At 36.0% G+C, this 26674-nt stretch overlaps 1 pseudogene; it reads right to left on the reverse strand.

Annotated features, from left to right (window-relative positions):
• Positions 1-1275: 1275 nt before the first annotated feature.
• LOC100542320 overlaps positions 1276-26674 on the reverse strand; it is a 63468-nt pseudogene continuing 38069 nt past the window's right edge.

Consider the following 26674-nt stretch of genomic DNA (forward strand, 5'->3'; position numbering starts at 1 on the left):
AGCCATGATCTGACTCTTCTGGGGTCTTCTCTTAATTACTCTTCTCAGTACTGACTCTTTTCCTCTCCAGATGTTCATAAAGCCTGGTGCACACTAGGAATATCTTGTTACAATTAAAACCTATTAATCAGTACACACATCAGGTACTTGGTGTTGGAGCCAGAACCTTATTTTTCTTTTTTTTTTTTTTGTGGGTGTGTGTGTAAGTTATATTAAGAGTAAGGTTTCATGAGAATCAATATGAAAAGTTTTTATTATATATATATTTATTCCACATACTGCGTACTCTTTCATTACTAATTTTCTTTTATTAAAAAAGCAATTGACTGTGTCTGGCAAGACTATTTGTATTGATTTACAAATAATAATGAAATTCAAATTACAGCAGTTTCTAAGTTAATTGCACCTTTGACCCTGTTTTTAACTGCAGTAAGGTTTTTCAGATCAGTATTAGATACCTGGCCATCAGCCTTCTGGGACCAGCACTTTGCCCTAGATGCCTCTAGGTCTACTCTCCAGATTAGTGACAAAAATTGCTAAGGACTTGGTATCTTTCTATTCACTTTGACAACTTAGCAAGCCTGGTGTCAGGTAAGCATCTACACTCTTCCTTCCAGGAAATGACAGCATGAAATAATGATCTCCAAAAGAAGTTTGATTTAGAACAGAAGCCTTACAGAGAAAACAGATAATAAGAAAATAAACACATCTGAACATGTCCTCTTTGTCTGGAAGCTGACAAAAAACAAGATGCAGAACTTGACAAGGTTAAGGCCAAATCCATAAAAGGATTTATGTGCCTGCATTCTCTTCAGAAGACTTCAGTACACAAGGGAGGGAGTTAGCTCTTGACTAACCTTGCTTAGAGCTATAGGTCCTTCCACAGGGATTCAAAGTTTGGTGCTCTTTCCTGAATGAAGACAAATATAAGAATTGTTGTTGGCAAGGAAATGTCCTTCCCATCATCTTTCTACATTATAACAGTTCAAGAGAATTAAAGGAAAGAGAAGAAAAAAAAAAAAAAAGAAATCAGATCTGGTATTTCTTGCATTCACCAGTTTAGTAATTTTTCATCATTTTTTTCCTTGTTTATGTTTCACTGAAGAGACAAAGTAATTGTTGAGAATACCTAGGAAGAACTTAGTCCCTCCATTCCTCTTGTTTCAATACTCTATGATACAACACCCTTTGAGGCCATTCCATTTGCTCACGTGCTTGTAAATAGCAATAGAACCATTGTCCAATTGTTTATTTCAAAACTTGGGAAATTTATAATACAACCATCAATCAGAAAAAGGAGGGGTGACAAAGGAAAATAATTAGGCTGTAGCTTCAATTGTGCATTCCCGTGCAAGGTGCCCTGACTTGCCGCAGCGATAGCAGTTGACTTCACTGGTCTTGCTGCAGCTGATGGCTACATGGCCAGTTTCACCACACCTATAGCATTTCACTTTGGTGCAGTCTTTTTGAATGTGTCCAAATTCCCCACAAGAGTAGCATTTCTGCTTGTCTGCATGATCACAGTCACGAGCCAGGTGGCCAGGTTTGCCACAGTTGTAGCAGCACTGCTCTCTCTCCCTCTTCGGCTCCTTGCAGTAATATTTGCCTCCCCTTTGCTGAGACACTCCTTGGAGGCCTGACCTCCTAAGACCACCGCAGGAGATATGTGATCATAGTGCCTTACACTAGGACACTGTTTGCCTCTGAGAAATGTACTTGTTTCCAAGAAGAGAGATCTTATCAGTCACCATACAGAGGTTTTATGAATCTACCTTGTCTATGAATCTCAAACAAAAGGAGAAGAGGACAGAAAATGCAGGATGGTAGTGCGACTCAAACTTTTCATTTCTTGACTATGCTTTTCTCCCCTCTTTTCTGCATTCACCACTTGTAGACTGAAGGAAGCAATGCTGAGGGAGCACTGGCAGTAATACTTCCCTTCTGAAATAAGATTTGTTACAGAACCAATCCTATACAAATGCTTAGAAAAGGAATAACTGAAAATGTCTTACTCTAGCAATTATCAACAATGGGGATATTCTTATGAGCACTAGAAAGGCTGCATGGTCTTTATTTGAAAGAAGTTTTACACCTGAGGATTTGAAGTTGTGGAGGTAATGGAAGTGGATATTAGCTAATAACCCTTCTGGGAACTCTTGACTGGAAACTATGACACCTTTCAACCTCAGGGCTAGGAATAGTCAAGGGTTTTGCTGTGTCAAAAAAAGTGCTAAGATTCACAATATCTAAAAACAGAAAGGTTGTCAGAGATACCTGTATTTAGGACACAGTTTGTGGGAAATACAGTTAAGGTGGTAACAGCAAGAAAACTGACAGAGTTTCTAGTTGCTCCTGGCTTCCTCATATTCATCTCATAACTCTTGACTGCATGAGGTCAGAAAAGCTGTTGACTCTCAGGTCAGGCAGCATCTAACTGAATAACTGGATTCTTTTGCTAGGTTTATCCCTAACTAATTGATTAAAAAAATGAAAAGCTTACAACCACTGACATCAGCTTATGGTTAACATGCTTTATTATTAAAATTGTTCATTAAAGTACAGTGGGAGACAAGGCCTACCTCAGCTTTTTGTCAGTGTTTATAGTTAAAATTTTGCTTATAGCTTACTGCCATCAGAAAGAATGAAATAGCCTAGTGCTAATGACAAAAAATAAGACCACCACAAAGACTCTTAAGTATTCTTAAGTGTCATATCTGGTTGACTTCAGGATTTCAAGTTTTAATTGCACACAAACACCACTCACCAGATATATAAAAATATATCATCTACATTGGTGATATTATCTAATCTTAATCTTTAGAAAGCTTATTAAACAGAGGTAACATTATTATGCAACCCATTTCATAATTATACTTTCCATTCAGCTGATAATGTCATTAGCTTTCTTAAATAACAGGTTGTCCCTACAAATGTGCACAGTTTAGTGATGTACTAAGAAAACTTCTTAGACCTGTGTTTTCCATTTTTTAGTTTTCTAAAAATTATACTATGAAAAAAGGCAGAAAGCAAGGTGATTTCATGACATATGTAAGTACCAAAATAAGATTTCATAATGGTATTTTAGAGAATGTTTAGGGAATTTGGCAGTGGATGAAGAAAATTCCAGATGGACTTTCTTCTAAGGATAGAAATCTTCAATGTTCTAGTAGCTCTTACAAAGTCCTTGAGACTTCAAAGACACAATCTATTTCCACATATCTTCTAGCACTGACAGATAGAAACGAATGAGATGGATGACAATTGCACCATGACTGACAGATTTTTCTTTTTGAAGCACATCTTCCCTTTCAGTCTCCTTCCCACTTCTAGCTGAAGTGCACTGGATGTGCAGTGAGCATGCAAATCCCGATACCCATCCCAATGCTTCACTGCCATATGTGAGGAAGAAAAGTTATGACAGTGTGCTGATTCAAACAATGTAGCATGAGAAGTAAATATAGAAGTGGACTAACAAATAAGTGCAAAAGGCATAACTGCAGGCTCTGTTTTCTCTGTCCTGTTTGATTCCCTTTGAGATTTTTAGTATTAGTTGTACGTAGCAACTGAAACTAGCCTAAATTAAACTATTCCTGGAAAAAAAAACCTATAACATCTCCATTGTTTACAAGCAAGCCTAAGAGTGGGGTACCTCTGTTCTGATTATTCAAAATAAACATTTAAGAGAAACTAGATTGAATTTCATAAATAGAGGGAAGGCGAGATGCTCTCTGGTTCCAGATTTATGTTGTCATCACTGACCTACAGAAAATGGGTTCTCTCTTATGTTTAATCTTTCCTTATACTTCCTAAACTATTCATGAGAACCACTCAAACAAGGGGCCATAGTATTATTTGTAATTTATATTGCACCTAGAAGAGAGACTAGTAATATCCAAAATTAGCTTTCAGTATTTTCTATAGGTAAGTTAGATTAGCTGTGGACACAATTTCACTGTTAGAGGAACAGCAGAAGAGAGGAATCAAGGTAGGATTTTTCTGCATGACACTTTCTGTGAGCCTTAGTGGAGTAGTACAGTTGGATATATGCATGACCATGTATCCTGTTTTTTAATGTTTTGACAGCCTATAAGAATGACTAGGTGAGAAACTCCATGGATAGTGAGGATCCTAAGACTAGACTTGGTTGTATAGTGCGTAGTATATTAGAAATGAGAGATTCTGGCTGGGTTATTCAGTTTAGTTTTCACGAGTTTTGAAATAAATCAATAGAATGATTTCTTTAGATCTCAGTACTGCTGTTCAATATCATTAAATATGTTTAGTAATCAGCTGGTATATATGATTGCATCTTGCCTTCAGCTACATAACAACAACTTCCCTTTTAATTAGATGGGATTGCACCTGTGCAGGTAATGATAAAATTGGACATATAATATATAATAAATACTCAATATCTTTGCAAAAAATCATTTAGTTGCATAATTTAGTAAATGTTAAATAATTATTAGGAACATATTTACTGAAATTCAGTTGTTCAACACCTATCTTCATGCAAATTACTGTTACACTTCAATAAATATTCATAGTAATCAGTTTGTATTTAATTAACATACAATAACTTTCTCATTAAATCAGATTTAAATCCTTTTAAGGGGAGAGCATTACATTTAAAGTGTAACTGGAAATCTCTATTTGAAAGATTACATAATTAATCTTATTTTTGTTTCCTGACCAAAAGAAGGGCAGTTGATGGCTGTGAGGGACTGTCTGTTCATAGGATATGATCCTATGCTTTGATAAAAATCCAGCCAAAGCATCTGAGTACAAAACAAGAAAGAAGTAACAAGTGTTTTATTTAGTTTGTCTGTGATTAAACAATTTCAAAATAACTTATTTGGAAGTCATAAAAGCTTTGAAACTAGATGACAGAGCAGTACAATTTACAATAATAAAGTGTACAAATAACAAATGTACAGATATTATGGTATAACAGAGAGCTTGGATACATAGTTAACACACCAAAGCAAGAAACAGAAATGATAGGTACACTCCCCCATACCCTGGGCTGGAAAACTCCAGTGGAATAGATCTCCAGAAGAACTCCTTCCCCACTGGCAGTCAGCTCTTAAATGGGTCTAGGAGAGGTGGAGCCAGGCTCCACCCCTTCCTGCAGCACAGGTGCTTTGCCTTCACCTGTGCTCCTGTGGCTGACTCATTGCTCGCCTCAGGTGATCAATCAGAGGTTCAGGCCATGATTCAGCAGTTCCCATATATAAAGGTACCGACAATTTTAAATTGCATCAAATAGTAAATCAGACTGAAGATAAAAATTGATCAGACTTAAGAAACATTTTAAAAATTCAGTCCTTCTCAATTTTTCATTCAGTTTTTTTCCCCCTCCCTCCCCATTAGGTACTTTGCTTGGTCAGAATCATTATTAAAGTGAATTACTTTCTTTTGGGGTATGTACAAAGTAGGACTACAACTATGAAAGATTCCAAATTTATCTTTTTCTTATTGTTATTTTGTTTTGGTAGAACTACTGTTATTTGGTAGAAATTCTGTTGTGGAGTAACCTGAAAGCTTTAGTTCATGTACAATATATAATAATTTTCACATATCCATAATTTGAAATGTATGATTTGTTCAAACAAAAATCAACAAGAATTTTGAAAAAATGTCAAATTCTCAATTCAGACAGAACAAAGTAATTTCAAATGTCCTTCAAAATATCAAGGGCCAATATGACCCGGAATAACTTACCAGATCACGCATGCAACCTCAGTTTGAGGAAGTTCTCCAATCTTCCTGATATGGAAAAGAAGATTTAGTTTCAGTGCCCCAGTGTTCTACAGTCAAAACTAGAGCCAGTCCTTCCTTCACAATGGAAGCTCAATCATTCCTAAAAGGTGAAGTGTTATCTGGAAGAAGCTGAAAAACACTAGTATCAGAAAAACTATTGTCTTTGTAGATAAGGTATTATCCTAGAGATTGTAATGCAGGGATTCCAATCCATCCTGCAATTAATCCAATTATTTTCACTAAGTAATTCCCTGTTCTAGGACACATTAGCTTATATCAGAAATGCCCACCTGTGTTTGAGGAAATTTTCCACAAAGAATGCTTCAATGATACAGTTACACACACACAAAAAAAGTATTTTTCTGAACCAGACTTTCTCAACACAAAATATTTATCAGAAAATTCACTAAAAAGTGATAAAAGCAGCTTGTAAAATTGCTTCTCCCTGTTTTGCTTTCTTCTGCTTGGGAAATACTGACTGCACAGATTGAAGCAGTAAGAGATCTGCACCCAAGGGAAGCAGATGGAAGTAGCTGAAGCTCTTTGGATGCAGATATTACTCCTGGGAGCAAAATGTCTTTGTAATTTGCAATGACATGCTTTGCACTGGCAGAAAGGACTCCACTTGCCCTCAGACACCCTCTCCCTGCTCTCTCATCATGTAAAATTTTGAATCTCAACAGCTTTGTGAATCTCCTGTCCCTAATATCTTATGGTCCAAACCTGAGAAGAACACCTCTGGGAAGGACGAGGTGAATTTGAAATCCACCATGTAGAAGGTGCACAGGAAGAGTGAATCTAGGCCATCTCAAACACACTTGAAAAAAAAGGTTTATTATTTTCAATTGTATTAATGTAGAATTAGAGGCACAATTCAGTTGTGCTAACGTAGGTGTACAATGATGACATATGATTTCTAACTGCCAGTCCAGAAAGGTGCAGGATTGTGGGTCACACCTGCCAGCTCCACAAAGGTGACCCGGGACATGTCAAATGGTGCGAGACACTCTTGTTCAGACAGGTGAGTCACTTCTGAACACTATATTTGGAATACAGTATCAAGGACGAAATAGATATTCTACATGTAGTGTAGAATCTACCTTATAGTTATCTATAAAGGAATCATGGCAAGTCTATCAAGTAAGCACATGTTCTGAAGGTTTTGGAAGGATGTGGTGAAAGGGAAAAGAGAGGAAGAAACCTTTTTTTTTTCCCCTTTTCCTATTAAGAAGGCAGCAAAACCTTGCCCAGCCTTGGCACCTGTGAAACTTACCTCACACTTAACACTAAATGTTTCTGCACAAGGACTTGCTTTGTTGCCAGCTCACATCCTATTGTAACGCAGATTAATTTTTCTGTGTGTATAACTCTTCTGCCCCACGTACAAGTTTATTTAAATACTTCATTCCAATACATTAGCCTTACCCAGGTCTCTTTCTTGGCCTTCTATTTTTTTTTCAGTACTCATCCCTCTTTAACTTCAAAGAGACTACAAAATCTGTGGGGACCCAGTTCTAAAATATGCTTTGTTTAATTTCAGGCCTCAGATTACCTGTGCTCCACAAAGGTATGGAATCTCCCTTTTTTGATGCTGAATTGAATTAAATTGGCAAAAAGAATTCCTAAATGTGAGAGCATAGATTTATTTACACTAAAAGAAGGCATCTCAAAGCATGTAAAATTTTCTGCATGAAGAATTTTTGTGATTCTCATCTGAGTATTTTAACATGTTGCTTCTTAAATTTAGGTTTGACAAAAGTGAGAGTTGCACTCCAGCTGTAGTTCTGATTTTCTTTCTTTTATTACTCCTTTGTTCTGTACCTTTCGCTGATTCTGAAATCAAAGGGAAGAACATCAGTTGAATAGGACAAGGCTTCTAAAATGCATATAACTACATTATTTATAATAAATTTCCCTTGCAGATCTTATCCCATAGATTATATAGAGCAAGTAGGTTGTATGCTTTGCACTGTATTTTACAGATGAGATAACAGAAGAAAACTCAATAAGAAGATAAAATAAGTCTAATTTAAACTATATAACAAATATAAAAGGAATGTTGAGAATGTCCGTGATATGTAGGAAATAAGTTTTATAACTCAGTGGAGAATCCTCTGCTTTTAAGTTACTTTCCTTTCTTATCTTTCAGAAACTGATTATGATTTTCCTTCCTGTATTCACTATACTTATCTTCTTTTGTGCAGAAGAGTGAGTATATGTGTAGGAGGACATACATTTATATGTGTGTTTCTATATTTACGTATGCAAATAGCAAACACGTAATACCAATTCCTCCTCCTTCTTGAATCAGCCTGTTATCGCCTCACCAGACTAACAAATTAAAAACAATTTCCAATTTCTTTCACAAATACCTAGTGGCTAAGCATTATTAATGCTTTTGTTGGACTGGCATAAATTCAAAAATTGCTCAGTTAGGAAAAAGGAATGTAAAGCATTGATTGTTTACAATCAGTTTTTGTAATCTATATTTTCCTCATGGAGGTGAAAGTTTATCTCTTTGTATAACAGCAGTTATAATTTTACTAAAACCATTCATCAAAGCTGATATTTTGGAGATGCAAATCATTGCTTTCTGAGGCTACAAAGTAAGCAAGCTGCTCGCCTTTTTTTTAATACTCTCCTTTAAAAAAATAGCTGCCAGCAATTTATAGGTTTATCTCATATATGTGAGAGTACTCCAATAAATCACTTCTGCTTGCAGCAGTCATAGATTATGAGGCTTTTATAATCATGGAATAAGCCCAATAGTCCACTGCCATTCTCAGAAGATTGAAAATCACTGTGTATTATATTCTCTTTGCGTGGATGAATGAGTCCCTTGTTTCTCAGGGGCTAGTGTTGTGTTTAGCCATGCTGTTGGCATGTGCCTTGTATATCAGAAATGTTTCTTACAAGTTGGGAAACATTAGGGCATTTTGTCAATTTCTGACATCTGTTTCTGTGAAAGAATGAAGTGCGCTTCAGGTTTTTTAACTCCATAAAATCGTTCTTTCTGTTCTTTCTTTTTCCCCAGGTACAAGATAATCTTCTATAAAACAGTGTTTTTAAATGCTTTGACACTGGAAGAAGTACATGAAAGCCATTGGAATGAAGTCTGTGAGGAAGGTTCATCTTAATTCTCTCTTGGAACAGCTATGGCTATTAGATACACTGATTCTTTGGTATTGTTTAAAACACAATATTTGTACAGCAATGATTAGAGGGAGCTTCTTACTAGAAATAGATCTAAAACTATGGGTTTGATGACATCTTCAGCAAAACATTTGTGCTATAAGCAAGATAATGATGAGAAATATCAAGGTATCAAGGTCAGTGTAATTACTTTCCATATTTAGATTAGCATTACCCTGGGTGTTATATGCAGGCTATATACAAGCACCAGTCTACTGCTATTCTTTCTTAGGAACAGACTTGCTTACTTTACATTATGAACATCCATACATGTACCAAAATAAAATTTTTTAAAAGTACTTTTCCTTCTTTTAATGTTCCAGAATGTTTAGAAAGTGGAGAAAATAAAGAGAAAGGAAAAAGTAGAACAAAGTTGACGGTGAAGCTGTAGATATGCAAACTCAGAAATGCAGATTTCAAAAATGTATTTCATCCAAGAGAGCTGGATTGCAGAAATTAGCTAGCATTCAAAAAGGAATTGGTGTGTAAGGTTCTTATTTACATTTCCGATACTCCTGAAATTAATAGATAGCTATTTGCTTTAATCTTCCCATATCAGCCACAAACTGCTTGTATATGTTTTATCACAATCATTCTGATAGGAATTGAATTTTACTTTAGTGGCATTGAATTTCTAATTTTCAAACTCTAGTTATCGGTTGGTAATTGTGCTTGGGGGTGATATAAGAACCTTATGTCAAAAGTGCTCCAGAATTATACTTATGTCTTGGCTGAACTGAATGAACAGTAGTAGTGTGCTGATTCAAAGGTACATATAAATGAAAAATATTCCAGTGCCAAAGTAACATGATCCTCCGAGCTGTAAGTTAAATTTAATATGATAACCAAAGACAAGGTCAGTAAAGCAAGCCTTACTCCTTCGGATTTTTTGTTTTAATGCTATTCAGTATCTGGACACAGTAAATTCAGTGCCCCCGGCCCCTCACCCACAACATATCTCCTGAATTGTCTTTGAAATTACTCATTTTTCCTCCAGCTGTTTTGCAATATTCAGCCAAGGCTATAAATAAACAGCTCTTTCAAATGTCATTGGTTAACATCATCCTATGCATTGATCATGGACTAACACTTCCAAATTGCTATTGCATTGTGAACTGGATGTTCCCAGCCTAAAATATGTGTAGCTTGTGGTAATATGGTATGAACACTCTCGAGTCCATCAAGTTTTACAGCTTCTGCATCATCAGTCACAAATTTAAATCTTCTGCCATTTTCATACAGTAAAGTCATGATAAAATGACTCTTAAGCTACAAAGCAAAGGAAAAAAATACTCTTTTTCTCAGTGGTGACAGCTTGTCTCTCTCTATTTTTCATCCAAACAAGTAGAACGCTGTAAATCCTATCCAGAAGACACAGACTGGAAGAATTAATCATGGAACTGTTTATGAGCTATCTGGAGCAGATTAACTGTTGTGTTGACAACGCAATTTACAAATTATCTATCAACATCAACAGAAGTATAGCACCTGATCCTTATGTCAAGGAGAGCAGACTTGAGTTCTCACCCAAGAGCTAAGCCAGTGTTGTAACCTACAAATCAGAGCCTTAGAGGACGGTCCTCAAAATCTAGTACCTCTACCTGTGTGCTGTCACCCAAACATCTCCCCATGGATGAGGAATACTCACTGTACAACTAGTAAGCACAAATGTGCAGCTGGCTCAGTTCAATGAACAGGACAGTTTCTCATTACCTAGTAAAGAACATATGCCCTGAAAAACTAGAGTTCCCTTCTTATAGTGTTTTGGTGTTAGTGAATAGCTTTTATAGATAAACTTTTTACTACAACATTTATGCTCCAGTTTTTGCAAGCGCTATCATGGATGTAGAAAAAATAAAATATCTCTGTAAACATGAGCCAGCAATGTGCCCTTCTAACAACAGTAGCCAACAGCTTTCTGGGCTGAGTCAGGGAGAGTAGGTTGGGGGAGATGATCCTTCCCCTCTACCCAGCCCTGGTGAGATATAGCAGGAGCGCGCAGTCCAGTTCTGAATTTGCCTTCAGTAGAAATTCAGGATTAGAGGAACTGTGGATTATTTACAGAGAGGACTGAGGGCAGGACTACAATCAGCAAGTTAGCATTAAGTCAACAATTTTTTTGTGCATGTCTGGGTTAATCCAAACCACCACAGTTGTAACACAGCCTCCAAGATAATGGACTGGATTTTCATCATCTGATAACTAGCTTGACAATGGGTATTTGGTATTTATAAAAGGTTGAGTAGAAAAGGAAAAATTGCTGTGAGAATTGGTTTGCTTCATCTTCTAGACATTCCTATACAAACAACATGAGACTCATTAAAAATATTAGCACTTGAGAATTTTGCAGTACTTTTCAAATTGACTCATTCAAGAAGTGCTGTATTTCTCATTGTCTAAATCAATTCATTTGCAGGAGGCACAGTGTTTCTCACTGTTTAAAGCAATTCATTTGCATTTGCTGAATACTCTTAAGCTACAAGATGCTTAAATTGTGAAAAATAAGCCCTTTCTTCATGTTACTGGCAATGTAATGTAAGCAACAGCATATGGAACAAGCCATGATGCAAATGATTTCATTAGGTTATTAGATTCATAAAGATTAATATTAACAACTAACACTGCCCCATGTAACAATAGGAGATTTTCATTGCAATAGCTAGTTTTAAAATGTAGTGTTGTTGTCCCTCTTATCATTTAGTACCAGATGAGAGTAATAAGAAAAGCACATCCTCTATCCAACAGCTGGGAACCCTAGCCTCATTGATAAGAGAGGTTGCATTAGTTCCAACAAAAACTAAAATGTGCTTAAATTTTTTCAAGGAATAATGGGATCTATACAAAAATGCAAAGGACAATTTAACAAGTTTGTACAATCATTAATCTTATGTTTTAAGCTCATCTTGGAAAATGTGGACCTAATTCAGACTGCCTGTAACTTATGGTTTCTTTCAGATTTCTGAACAGTCGTACGTGGATATTCTTTATCATTAGGAAAAAAATTAAATTCAGTGATCAAAACACCAAAAATAATTGCTTCGAGCTGAAGTTTCCAGAGTAATGTATTGGCATTTTAGAATTTGGAATTAAATGTCTGAAACTTAAATGCAAACCTTTCTAGCGGAGTGAGTGGCAAAGGACATCCACTTTACATTTTAAGACCTCTTTTCAGCTTATTTTTGGCAGGCATAGGACATATGCATTCTTTACTGTAATTTATAAAGATTTAGAGAATAATTGCTAGCCAGTGCAACCTAAAATCCTTGAAAATGTAACTACTTGCATGGGGACTGAATATATCCAGCTGCTTTCATCATTTTCCCTTCCTGCTTGAGGGACCCTGAACAATGTCATAAAACATCTCCATCCCAGGCCAATTTGGTGTGGACTCAGCAATGCATTTTGCCTCTCTCAGAAGCTTGTGAAGAGTCACTTGATTATAGCTTGGAAAAAACAAGCCTCGGTAAATTTAGGTACTTAATACTCCACAATATTTTCTTTTGAAATTGATCTCATATGACCCAGAAAAATAAGTCTTTTTACTTCCATGTATTTTCCCAGTTTGTCAATGTTTTCAAGAATTGTTAGTATAAAAACAAATGCAGACAATTACAGTTGATGATGTGGTCCTAGAGATGGCTGTTGAAAAGGTATCTATAATGAACTTATTAAATATCAGTTCCTCTGTGCACTGCTGACTACAAGGCATCCCTGAAAAACTTGCAGTGCAGTGGTGGAGCAGCACTTTGTGACCAAGGATCAGTCTGAATACACCTTTTTCTCTTTGAATGTTTACTTTAAAATCTTGAATAGTTCTCACTTGAGGTCTTATAATATAAAATAATAACTGAAAGTTGTCAGAGAAACACAAAATGCTGCATTAAAGGCCATGGCACTTTCCTAAAGAAACATTTACTATCTTATTTTACACCTAAAACAAAAATAGAAGCAGAAACCAAGCTCCTGTCAGCAATGCAGTGTGAAGACTACTCACTGCAGCTACGTATAAGGAGATGATGATGCCCATTAGAAAGTAGGAAACTGAAAACTGCACCAGGAAAATACAGTTTTTTGTACTTACAGCTGTTACTGGGGAGGGTTAGTATGTCACTTTGCATTTTGGAAAAAAATGAGGCTTAGAAGAAAGAAGCAGGCAGACTAAGCTCAGAATTGTGATTGCAGCTGAAAATAAAACCAACAGTTTTTCTGTTATTGTAAAAACTGGTAAGCTTCTAGAAGTCATGTGCTAATAGACGGATGCTGTGAATATGTTGTAAAACACAAAACTAAAGGTTAAGTATCTTCAAATAGATAAGAAAGGTGAATTGCCGACATTTTTCCAAATCCTTATGTGACTGCTTATTAAAGTTACCACAAAAACTCTACATTGAGAAAAGTGTTACTTGGGTTGCAAAGTCTGGTAGCTTTGAAAGAGAGCAGTAACTCATTTTTATATTTCTCAATATTTTTATTATAAAAGATTTTTGCTAAGAAAAATAAGCGTTCCTAAGAATGCTATCACTTGTGTTCTTTGTAGCAAGAACTTAAAACACAGCAATAAACAAGGTCTTGAACTATGGAATTACCTTTCCTTTGTCTCTTAAAATTCCATTTGTGTTTAACTGAAGTATCAATTTCTCATTTTTCATCACCTGTTTTTTAAAGGAATATTTAGCTTTCTGCAGAAGTATTGACAGTGCACATTTTGAAGGTCTGGACTGAGGCTGTAACCAACATTAGGTTGCAACATTAGGTAGCAACATTAGGTAAAATATCAGACATAGTACTTACTTAGGTACTTAGGCACTTGCTTAGGAATGACAGACATGCAGATGAAACTTGGCTGGCCTTTTTTTCTGATCATTCCCTCTACCACCGTAGTAGGAGTTACTTTCCATTGGCAGCTGATTGACTTAACACCAGTATGCCAGTTTCCATACTTCACATCTGTGTTGCAACAGTTAATGATGTACAGGAAATATATTGTAGTTGCACACATTGAGAATTTAAAACAAAAGTTTTGCCAGCTTGATGTTAAAAGACCATCATTTGTTTATAATGGTGAATCCCTAGGAGGATTAAGAACATTCAATTTATGTTTGCCAGGCATCTTTGATGAAGGTCTTATTCACATGCTTTGAGAGCAAAATCCTATGCACAGAACTTCTTCCTCTTTCAGGTCCATGAAAGCACAGAGGTAGGGCATAATTAACACCATATAGATGATTACATCTGGCATTTCTGAGCTGCTTAGTTTGGCACTACAGATAACTTCTTCTTAAATATGTGCTTTTTGTGGTAATTATTATAATTAGAAATAATGGTTACATTTTGATGCATTTTATTACATATTTGAAGATATTTATAATCTGTCTTGCATCTCAGAGTGTGGTGATGAATTCTAGAGGATCGCTGAATTAAAAAGTCTTTCTTATTTATGCTTCCTGCTCCTTCAACCTTCTTCATTTTTTTATTAAAAAAAAAATTATTCCTTATTCCAGGGACGTATTTAAAAAGACCTCCGCTGGGGGAATAAAGGTCCTCCCATGAAGAGCAGCCTGCAGGATAAATGCATTTGACTGCAGATTTTATGGAGAGGATATTTCCTCCGTAGCTTTTTCATGACAGCGTGGCACACTTCAAACACACGACAACATAAATGAGGAAAATAAAGGCATTTTGGATAACTAAATTGTTTGGATATAAATTTTGCCTTTGGATACTATATCCTCATGAAACTAAAATGGGTTTCAGAATCAGAGTGTGAGTATCCACAGGACGTATTTGACTTTTAAACTATTAATTGCTCAAAGCAATTAGCTAATTAAAAAATGCTTTTTAACCATTACCATCAGTGTAAAATAACCTTTTACAAACGCTAAGAAAATATGAGATAACTAGGGTACTGTTTAGGCACATTATACAAAAGCACTCCTAGAGTTCATTACTGCTTGCTACAGACAAGAAGGCCCAGTGCTTTTTATTTACACTGAGGAGTTCATTCAGCCTAATGTGTAAAGTACATTAACATAAAGTGGAACTATACAGATATATTGAGGGGAAAATAAAGACTGTATATTCATTGCTCAAAATTATTATTCAAAAGTCAGATGTGATCCTCTCTCTTCTAGTAATAACTAAAAATAATCTTCTGTTCTGCCTCTGAACATGCAGTTTTTTGTGCATAGCAATTACAAAAGAAAGGTTATTTCAGATCTTCTCATCAGGAAACACGCTATATGCTATGGGGTGTTTTCTTTCCTGGAGCATGTTTAAACTTTTTCAGAATGTCTTTTGCAGAGCATACCAATACCCAAGTAACTCATGGAATCTTTGGCATTAAAGGGAAGATCACTTATAGTCCAATATGGCTCAAGACAGTTTAAAGATATTGGCAAAGGTGATCTTCCTGTCTGAAGCACTTCACCTGAGTTGAGTCTGCTAATGGACTAAATGCAGTCAGACATCCAGAAACTGCTTTGACTTCAGAAGCTGAACTTTCTACCCTTGACATCATTTTTACATCATCAGTCAAGTGACCATTTCTAATAAAAAGTAATTTAAACCAAGCTATTAACTGCAAGTCATACATTTATATGAAGTGAACCTATTCACCTACATCACTTGGGAAAAAGGATTTTCTAATTGTTTTTAAGCAAGGAAAGAACATGTGTAGATGTGTAGGAAGAGAGGTCACTTCACAAAGGAATTCAAAGTAAATTCATTGCATATTTTAAGATTTATATTAATATTTCCTCCACCTATATTCTTTGACATTTTGATACCTTTGACAGAAAACACAGCATTGAGAATATGCCAATACAGATTGAATTTGTGGTTTAATTACCTAAAATACTAACCATTAAAATTATAAAAGGCTCATTTTCTGTTCTTTCAGGCCTGGCTCTTTTCATTCCCATTTGCTTTTCTTTTTCTTCTTCTGGTTAAAGCCTTGGCTCTGTGTAATCACTAGTAAAGACACAGCCCTAATGCTGAACATAAACTCCTGAAGACAAACTCCAATGAGAGAATAAAAGACAATGTGAAAGAAGGTATGGCTAAGGCAAGACCCATTTGAAACACACATATGCATTGCTAACTGTGTTCACAGTTTGAGGAATATCACTCTCTCACTTTTTAAAAAATAAAGGTACACAAGAACAAAACCGGAATCTATTTGATTAATGGGAGGAAAGCGTAAGTAAATCAGTCAGTATATAAAGAAAAAGAATGGAGCCTTTCTAATTCTCATTTGGATATAAAATTACTAATTTTATTTATTTGCTGTTCAAATTCAGGTTGAATGGGTGTTCAAATATCATAACTCATACATGTCAGGGTAATTTTCTCTAAAGCCTGCGCTTTCTTAGGAGCAGTCATAGTAGGTACACTTTCTGCTGCATTTGTTCTGTTAATTACAGATGTGTTTTCTCTAGGAGATATCCTAAGCACTATTTTCTGCAGATGCTGTAAAGCACAGCACGCAACTCTCCTACTTAAAAAAGGCTCAGATCCCTCATGTTTTCCTGTAACAATAAAGTTTAACAATTACCTCAGTTTTCAGTTCTTGAATTGTTGAACTCTATGCAATACATAGTAGAAAGAAATAATCTCTGGTCTTTGAAAATACTGTTATTTACAAGCACATAGTATGGCTTTGCTTAGGAAAGTCAGTCATTCTGAGATACTCAATGATTTAACTGACTACATAGGAGATCTTATTGATTACATCTTTGGATAATATTTATTTTTTTGTTCTGTATCTATTTATTCCCTACATTACAGATGCTTTAAAGCCAATTATCAGAGTTGATATCAAAAAGGTGAGCAATCTCATTGCTTTGCTCCTGTGTATAGGTTTTCTTTCACTTTTACAAATAATGATTTATGCAAAGTCATTGAGACAGCTATTCCTTCCATTGTGAAGTTTATTATCTCCAAGATGAACAGACAAGTCATTAAGCTCTCATAGACAGATTAGCATACAGAAAGATCACTACATTGTGATTTTCTGGTTACGTGGTTCAATACAATGACAGTTTAAGGGAGTAAAAAGCAATTTCAGCACTGTCATAGAATACCGTATGTCATAGATAGATGGTTATAAATACTGTCACCAAGAAGAGCTGCATCTCCATGAAGTGGTCCTTCTATCAGGTAGCAATGGGGTCACTAATACATGAAAATGATTTGTGAAGAATAGTTTTAGGATTTAACTTTCATACAACCTAAATATTTCTTCAATTAAATCTTTTAATCAAAAAGTTCTGTAATGAGGCAGACCTGCTCCTAAAGGTTCTTTTCACATCAGCGTACATTTTCTCTCAACAGATGAATTTTGTCCAAAAAAAACCCAATGTAATTAATATATTGAGATGGAATTCTGGGTACTTTTTTCAGCACTAATTTAAAATGCATCTTGCACTTTCCATTAAGGATGTTTCTCTAGCATATTATCTGAGAAATTGTGTCAGTTGCGGAACAGAAATATAATGTTTAGAATTTGTCCATATTTAATTAGAGTATACAGGATACGGGAGAAAATAAAACACTTTCAACCAGGTTTTACGTCTAGCTTGGTGTAAGAGCATTCAGAACAATGCTCTGTTGTGCAACACAGAGTAGGGAAATCATTTGATTGTAGGTTTTAGTAGTCAGAAAATTCTATAATACTCACCGAAGATCATACATCTGTCATAGGTCACATTAAGTCATGTGATATGTAAAATACAATCCTTATGGACCAACACATCACCTTACTCTTTGATAACTCGAAACATGGGACTCACACTGATAAAAGGGAAGAGATAATATAAATACAAATGAAAAAAATATATAAATATTAAGAGAAGGGCAGTAAAGCTGGTGCAGAGTCTGGAGCACAAGTCTTACAAGGAGCAGCTGAGTGAGTTGGGATTGAGCAGTCTGGAGAAGAGGATGCTTAGTGGTGACCATATTGCTCTCTACAACTACCTGAAGGGAGGTTGTGGTGGGGTGAGTAGAAGGTCAGCCTCTTCTCCTATGTAACTAGTGATAGGACTAGAGGGAATGACCTGAAGTTGCATTAGGGGAGATTCAGGCCTGTAATACTTTTCCAAGAGAGTGGTCAGGTGCTAGAATGGGCTTCCCAAGAAGATGGTGGAGTCACTATCCCCTGAGGTGTTCAAGAAACATTTAAATGTTGTACTGAGGGATGTGGTTTAGTGGGAAATATTGGTGATATATGGACAGTTGGACTAGATGATTTTAGAGGTCTTTTCCTACCTTGGTGAATCTGATTCTATAAACACTGTGCATCTGTGCATCTGTCCCTGAGGCTGTGGGGGGAAAATTAAAGCCTTTCATTCAAAAAGCTAAGCTTCAGAGTGAAACAAATTTCTGGAAAACTGTTAAGGTGACAGAAATTTTGTGAAATCTGACAGAAAATAATGAATTCAGATTTAGGATATAGAAACAGACATTCTTTGAGATTAAGAATTCCTCTATAGATGTAAATAACAGCTATTCAGATAGCTAACTGAGAGAAAAGCAAAATTGCATAGGATAGCAGAGAAGCATGTTTGATGAAACATTATCTATTCCTTTCTTGATTTCCGTTTCACAGCTAGTGATGTAGTTTGTCTTAAAGTCTTAATTTAATCCTAATTTATGTATCCAATAAGATGCAGAAATAAAATCACTCCAATCCAAAAAAGATAGTTATCAATGGAAAGTAATTCAAATCTTATCTTCCATCACTGACTAGAAAAAAGAGCCTTACATGTAATTTAGGTGCTGCTTAGATAAAGCAATTCAAGTCCATATTTTCTAGATCTGCACATAAGAAGTTAGACATGCCGCTGTATCGTGAAAGCGGACTCCAATAAAAATATTTTAGATCTATGGTAAATTTATTGACTTTCTGAAGAGTGTGCCACAGCTAATTTAGTAAGCAGGAGGTAATTTATCATTAGGCAGTTCACTAGCATCCAGTGGTCTAGAATGATGGAGCTATAATTAAGTATTAAAAACTACCAGAGAAAAGCTGTATTTAATAAAACTTTTCTTTGCAGTAGGCCAAAAATGTATAAATTAATAGATTCTAACCCCATGAGAGGCTCATAAAATATACTAGTTTGACTTCAGAGCTGACATAGGCTAAGGATCATCAAAATTCTTGCATTTAGTCAGCAACTGTTTTGAGTACGAAAGTTCTTAAAAGAAGATATTCTATATAGATATAAAGATCTCTACAAATGGAGACTCTACCACAGCACTCAGTAAGTTGTTGTGGTGGTTAGTTATTCTCATGACAAAGAAAGCATAAGTCATTTTGGACAAAATTCAGCTTCTAGTCATTTGACTTCCTAATGTCTTTAGTAGATTAAAGAGTTATCAAATAACACTGCTTCATGTAGGTACTTGATTAAGTCACCTCTTAAATAGCCGAAGAGATAAGCTTTAAATAGCCATTTTGAAATGGAAGAGTAATAAACTGAAAGCTTTATAAGAATTTTTGCTCCTCATATTTTTTATGTTGTTTTAAACCAAAAAAAGTTTATCATTAAATACAGATATACACATAATCATTAATTCAAGTGATCTGAACTTCGTTATATTTTCTTTCCACTCTTACTTCTGCATCAGGCTTCCAGCGGTTTTTAAAAAGAATGCAGAATGTTATACAACCACAACAAAAAAGCAGTTGAAGTCTTAAACTCATTTTTTCTACAGCCATATAAAATTTCTATATTTTCAATTGAATTATCTTATGAGTCACAGCTTTAACAACATGCTATTACAAAGAATAAATGTTTTAGGTACGTAGGCTGCACTGTGTCATTCAGGTGTCCAGTATTGTGTTTACCATAAGAAATAGTGATTTTAAAAGTGGGATTCATGATGGAAATATTTTGAATTCTTGAGAAAAGAGTATTTCTGAAGAAGCTTGATTGTCTGTTTGGAAAAATGTGCTAAAAAATTAACAAAAAAGATATTTAAGGCTCAAACTCATTCTTCTCTCTAGAGAATGAGATTTGAGAATTGTTCATCACTAAATATTCTGCAGCCGTTCTTATAGAGTATAATGAATAACACTCAGCAGTGAGCACAGCATCATCCCTTTTCCTTCAGAGCACGTTTTCCTTGATTCATTCATCACGTCTTCCAGCTTTTTACAGTTACTCCATAAAATCAGCCACACACTATATTCAACAAAAAGGTTATCAAAAACAGAAATGTCTTGAATGTTAAATTTGTTTAGTAAGTATCACAGGTCTATGAATATGGAGTATGTGAATTTATCATATATAGTACAGAAATATCCAAATGGAACTAAGATCTGTCAAGTCAAAACAAAACAGCAACAACAACACAAGAATCTATGACCTCAGGCTAGGAAACACTTATAGAAATATAGATTCTTATTTAAGGGTTTCACTTCTGGCCTTCCATAGCTTATCTTCCCTAATATTAGTGCTTTAGTGTTTAGGAGGTAGTAGGTTTTCAGTACAGCTATTTAACACCAGTTTTGAAGTTTGTTTTCCAGCAACATTTTTAGTCTGTTTCACTTTCTGATTATAGACTTCTTGGTTGTCTTGATATTATCTAATTACAAGAGACTAAGCAGAATACCAACAGTTATTGTTGGTGCCCCTTAGATATTTACATGGGGAATGATTTCTAAGCCTTTCTTAAATAAAGGGAAATTTCGAGGTAAATGAGGTCTGTTTGCCATTTTGCCCACAGATTGTAAATGCAATAAAAACAGCAGAAAAAAGTCTTACTGAAAGCATAAAGCAATGGTGCTGATAAACAATATTAAATTAGCTATATACTAGGAGAGTAGAGAGTCAATGAAGATAAAGTGAAAGCATTTAACTGCTCAAATACCAGGAAACATAAGCTAAAGTGCAGCTGTGGAGTAGTCCAGTAGTCATTGAAAAAGATCATTAATTTTCATGCAATTAAACATAATTAATAAATCACCCCAGGAGTGTATGTTCCTGAGAGATAATGTCAGCCCGTAGGTGTGACCTACCATGTGATATTATCTCAGTGTGGCTCAAATCCCATACTGCTCTTAAGGTAATAAAATCAAGTTTTCATTCTAAAGACTACTTTGCTAACTTTGGTCATTGACTTTCATAATTGTTTGCAGCTTTACTATCACAATCAGTATAAACATGAAAAACATTACATCCACTGATCACAGGCTAAATAAGTACTAAAAGTTGAAGATAGGCTGTCCCAGATTTGACTGCTATGTCATGTACTAGCAGAGCTCCAAAGAAACTTTTAAAAACAAAACAAAACATGTAGCAGTTCAGTAAGCCAGTTAGCAAAACTGTATGGCTCACCTACCAAAGTGAATCAGAGTTTAGAGTATCACCTGAAATCATTGTTGTCTTGATTATACAAGAATGCCTAATTACACATTAACAAAATTCAAATTCTTACTTAGCACTAAAAGTCTTAGACTGTAAAGAAAATGCAAAAACAGCTAGAGATTGTGAAGAATGAGTTGGATGTGGGTTTGAGTACCAAGAAAAGACGGGAGAAAAGGGGAGAACGATGCTATGAACTGCTAAGACAGCAGAGAAATGACCTCTGGATATCTAGGTGTATTTGCTGCAGCACATCAAAGGAAGTCAAAATTGGCAAAGGAGGCAAGGTACCACAGAAACTAATGCTATTTCACAGGCAAGTTGCAAAATGGTGGCAATCTCTTTATAGCAACAAGCCTGATAAAAGAACTGCAAAGCTCATCATTCAAGAAATCAGTAACATTTATAGTTGACCAGATCTCAGACGACCTCACTAAAATAGAACTTGAGAAGTAATAAAGGTTGGTCCGCAGATGCAACATTATGGAGCTCATTAGGTACTTGATGAAGCTGGGAAACAGTGTCACATGTACCATGCCCCTAACAATCAAGTGGTTGGTGATGTCTAATGTAACAGCAAACATATGCTTAAATTTGGAATCTTCCATAACAGCAATAAAGCCAGTTCAAAACATGATTTCAATGATAAATGGCTTTCTCCAAACACATTTTAAACATTTCCAGAAGTTCAAATGTAAAAGAATAATCTCTTCTTGTACACCAAAATTCAGACAGCTTTCAGATTCCAGCTTTATCTTTCAAGCACCTGCGGTACTTGTGAATCTGATATATCTGATCGTAATGACATTCTCCTTCAGAGTTTATACGGTTATGTTAATGATGAGAACATGAAACATATCTGTGCTTTATTATGTATGGCCTATCCAAAGGATCTCCTCTCTGCCTGTGAAACAATCTATTCCAACACACTACTAAATAAACCTCTCATATGGCTTTTTGAACACGTTTGAATATGATACGTAGTTGCTGGGAAGTGCACAGAACTGATGATGAAGAGACTTGGTGTAACTGAGTATTTAAGATGCTTGTTATGTTAATGTGAGTACAGCCTTAGGCATATAAATATGCAATTATTAAAAATATATAAAAAATCATTGTATCTGTTTTAAGAGTCAAAAAACATAAAAGTAGAGCTAATTCCTTAGCTGCATTTAACTAAGAGACTGTTTTTCTCTCACTGGAAAGAAATCATTGGAAATAATAAAAATCTCCTGTATTTAGAGATATCATACGCTGAAGATACTCCTCTGGTAACAAATGAGGAGACCAGATGTCCCAGTTTTCCTAACAGAGATGCAGTGTCCCTGTTTTCTTTCTTTTTTATATGGGTCACTTTAGACAAGGTTTCAGATCCCTTTAGAAAACAAACAAACAAAAAAAAAAAACACACAGAAATGGCAGCTCTATCATCTTATCTTTTCAAATTCTGCAAGGAATTTCCCTGGAAGACAGTGGTGTTGATTTCCAAATCATTATAACAGCTTTTCAGTTTCATAAAAACAAAATCTGTTGGGATGGAAACAGCAACAACCGAAAAAACAAAGGATTGTTTAAAAAAGCAAATTAAATTAGATCTGCTAGAGTCTCCTCTGCATATGTCCTCTCAGGCGGTCTGCCAAGATTATTTTAATATAATAGCCATTCATTCATAGAACCTTAACTGGTATATGCAATTACATAAAGCTTCTAATGAGACTGTGTTGCTTATCTAATTCCTGTAGCTCGCCGTGGTGAAAAGGTGACACCTATTGACACCTGGCATTGAACAAGGAGAAAGATTGGTCCAGAGCTGCTTTAAAACTCCAGGTAAACAAAGCCAGTCACTTCTGATAGCGTCAATATGAGATGTGGGATCATATTCACAGTGATCAATAGAAAAGACTGAATAAGACAAGTCTTGCTTGGATTTTTAACAGCTGAAATTTTAGGCTTTCCATTGAAAGTCAGGCTGGTGGTTAAGCAAACATCTCAATTGCCAGATGAAATAGTAAAGCAACTGACATGCTTACAAGAGAAGTGGCTGCGTTGGGAGCCAGTAAATGTCAAGTGAGTAGGAAAGCAGAGTATGCATTTAAAGTTTAGAGATTTAGTTCCAAAACATATTGGAGTTGGGAGATTAAAATATACACGAGGTCATTACTCATTCATTATTATTCCTTTTCCAGGTAAAAGCTGTAACATCTCCTTTCACATCCATCCTGATTTTTCAAGTTTATTTGAAGTAAGGTTTAACTGTAACTTTCTTTAGAGGGCAAGGCATTTACAAGCAATGTTTCCTGTAATGGGAAATAGGACATTCCTAGAATCCCATAGCTGTATTTCATCTCTTTGGGGTTCTAAACAGGAACTCAAGATAGTTCTGTGAAACATTAGTTAATCCCCAGGCTTTTGCATTCTGTTATTTCAGACAAAAGGTTACAAGTATATATTTCAACTCTTGCCCTCAGGTCACAGTGGATCCACAGCTCAAGTATCCCTTCTAGTAACAGAAGCTAATATCCTAGTTCAATTATTAACCCACTTCTAGGAGTTTTATGCCCTTCTTTTGATCTTTCTGGGACTAAATAAAATTTGAATGTGGAACCATTAATGCAGCGTTAGCACATTTTTACACAACAACTGTAAGAATCTTATTCTCACTGAGGAAAACAGGCAAAATATCACTATTTGTTTGCTTATCTCTTCAACACAGTTCATCTCCTATTACACAAAAAGACTATTCCATCAAAAAGTATGCTAATATAAAAGAGACCTTGGAAAGGTAAAATTGATATTTGAGATACATCTGAGAGAAAAATACTCAAAGCGGATTCAAACATAAGGTTGTATTTCTGAGTCTTGCCTGCCTATTGCTTGCCAGGACTGAAGTATCATCTTCCCCACTGAAAAGAAGATGGCATCTAGCATCCCACCCCCATCTCCCGAATGACCTTCTAGCTGAATGGCTATATAAGGCTCTGCAGCTGGGTGAACTGGGAACCAAGAGTAAAATTTAGTCCTTTGGTTTTGAATAGACTACCTTTGTTTCCACTTTGGGATGTGCGTGAAAGTAGTAAGAGATTATTTTAATGTGGGTTTGTATACTGTGAAGAAAGTGTCAGGTAAATGCCTTTGCCTCTGTTTGTCTTTTTAATGTTATCTAAATTACAGGTCTTAGCTGAATCAAAGCAGCACATTATTTCATAGAGCCAAGAATAGTTTTAGAAACTAACAAAAATAAGAGATATTTCAGGGGTAATATTTTTTACTGAAATTCTTTCCCACCAACTAACACATTAGAACTACTCCTCTAGTGCACCTCTAGGTTACACTCAGCATTGTCCAGGACCAAGCACATATTTGTGCTTACACTCACCTAGGTCACAGTGGAAATAATGCCTCCTATTTATTTTCACAGAAAATACAACAGATACAAACAGGACAGTAACACCATTAAAGCAAATTCTCATCTACAAAAATTATTTTTCAACATAGTCACCACGTATAGGAAAAGAAGACAATGACAGTACCTTCTAACAGGATACAGGCACTATAGAGCAATAACAGGCAACAAAGAAGGGAAATTGGCTCATCCCCTACCAACAACCAACAACAGCTTGGGAAGAGTGCAGACTCTATCTTAAAAGACATTATTCACTCAGCTGCTAACCCTTAAATGAGGGTGAGGAGGGGTGGATCCAGGCTCCTCTACTTCCAGTTACTCAGGTACACTGCTTGCACCTGAGCTCCCTGGGTTAGCTATGCCTTCTGAGCCTGGTGCTCAACTGTTGGTTCAGGCTATGACCTGACAATTCTGCTGCACACTGCTACTAGTGACACTTTATCACCAGTGGCCTACATGCCATTCTCATAAAAATTTGCACTAGCCATGATGATCACTATCACCTCTGCTGAAACACACCACCCACTGACTCACTCTGCTCACACCCACTGTTTGTTCTCCAGAAATATGCAGCAAGTGTTAATGGGTACCATTTTTTTTTTCACGTGGAGGGATTTCATGACGCACATTTGCTTCATCAGTGCTTCCATGTCTGATAACATTCTATCAGACTACCCCTCTGCTGCTATCTGTCACGTGGCAAAGTAATGTACCAAAATGCTGATGGGAAAGTCCAGTCTCTATCTACAGCCATATCACTGACACCTGCCTTTGAGTTTGTGGGCCAACAAAATTAGATGCATTATTTCTGGAGCAGTCTGTAAATACTTCTCTCCCTTAAGCTGTTACTAGGATGGCAGGATATTTTCAGAAAGGAGTGCCAGGCTCTTGTTCTACCTCCTGAAAACTAATCAAGGTCTCTTTCTGAGTGACCACAGCCCCTGGCACTAACAATATGTTTCCACAGTTGGGTAATCGCCAAGACAAAACCACTGTCTGGTGAGAGGGAGCTGGGGCTGTCTCAGGGTTTACCTGTCTTTTTCCATCTGTCTCTACTCATCAGTTCTGTATGAGCCCTTCAGGCAGGGACAACAGAGCTGGATGCACACAAAATCTCTCCTCAGCGTTTTCAGTGCAAATAATTGTGTTGGTGGGACCATGAGAGGCAGAGAAGGAAGATAGATGCACTGTTTTGTGCATGGGGAGAATTGAATTGGCCTTTGGATCCAAATGAAAAAAGATGAGTCCTTTCCATGCACCCTTCCTTGGCTCCCACAAAACTGGAGACAAAGGTGCTGACAGCTACGACTTCGTCTTTTCACATTTAGCTTTGTGGAATAGCATTTCAGAGTCTTTGGAACAGACAGACTGACAGACATCAGGACTGCTATTTATTTCACCAACTACTAAATAGGTTTGAATGCACATTTCCGTCAGCACGCCTTCCTCTCAGCTTCAAGTATGGAGCTGCTCCAAAGTTCAGAACATTTGAGATGACTGTAGATAGAGAAGAAGGGTAGAATTTGTCACAGATGATCACATTCATTTTGTGAAAATAACTTTATTGTACTTGGCGTAGCAATAAGAAAGCTTGGCTAGCTGACCAGTCAGCCCTAAGAAAAAGTGAGCAGCATCTGTTTAAGTCTCTGAAGTAACACAATCCATGCATGGCATTAGGTTATGTTGCATCATTTAACACAACATAAACCTAATTCACCTTTTCCTCCCTTCTATTGCCACTTTCTTCCAGTTTTGTCTCATTATATCTGGCTGCAAAAAAAATGCTTAAGTGCCTTTTCTGCTTTAAAATTCCTGCTTTTTTTGTCTCTAACTCAACTCAATTTTTTCCTATGCTGCCTCTCTTGGTACTGTTTAATCCACTTCCAAGAAGGATTTTCTGTCCATTCTGCTTCTCATCCTAAGACAATTTCTAGGTTTGTTTGTTGGTTTT

The sequence above is a fragment of the Meleagris gallopavo genome, chromosome 4 (assembly GCF_000146605.3).
Source record: "Meleagris gallopavo isolate NT-WF06-2002-E0010 breed Aviagen turkey brand Nicholas breeding stock chromosome 4, Turkey_5.1, whole genome shotgun sequence".
NCBI classification, from domain to species: Eukaryota; Metazoa; Chordata; class Aves; order Galliformes; family Phasianidae; genus Meleagris; species Meleagris gallopavo.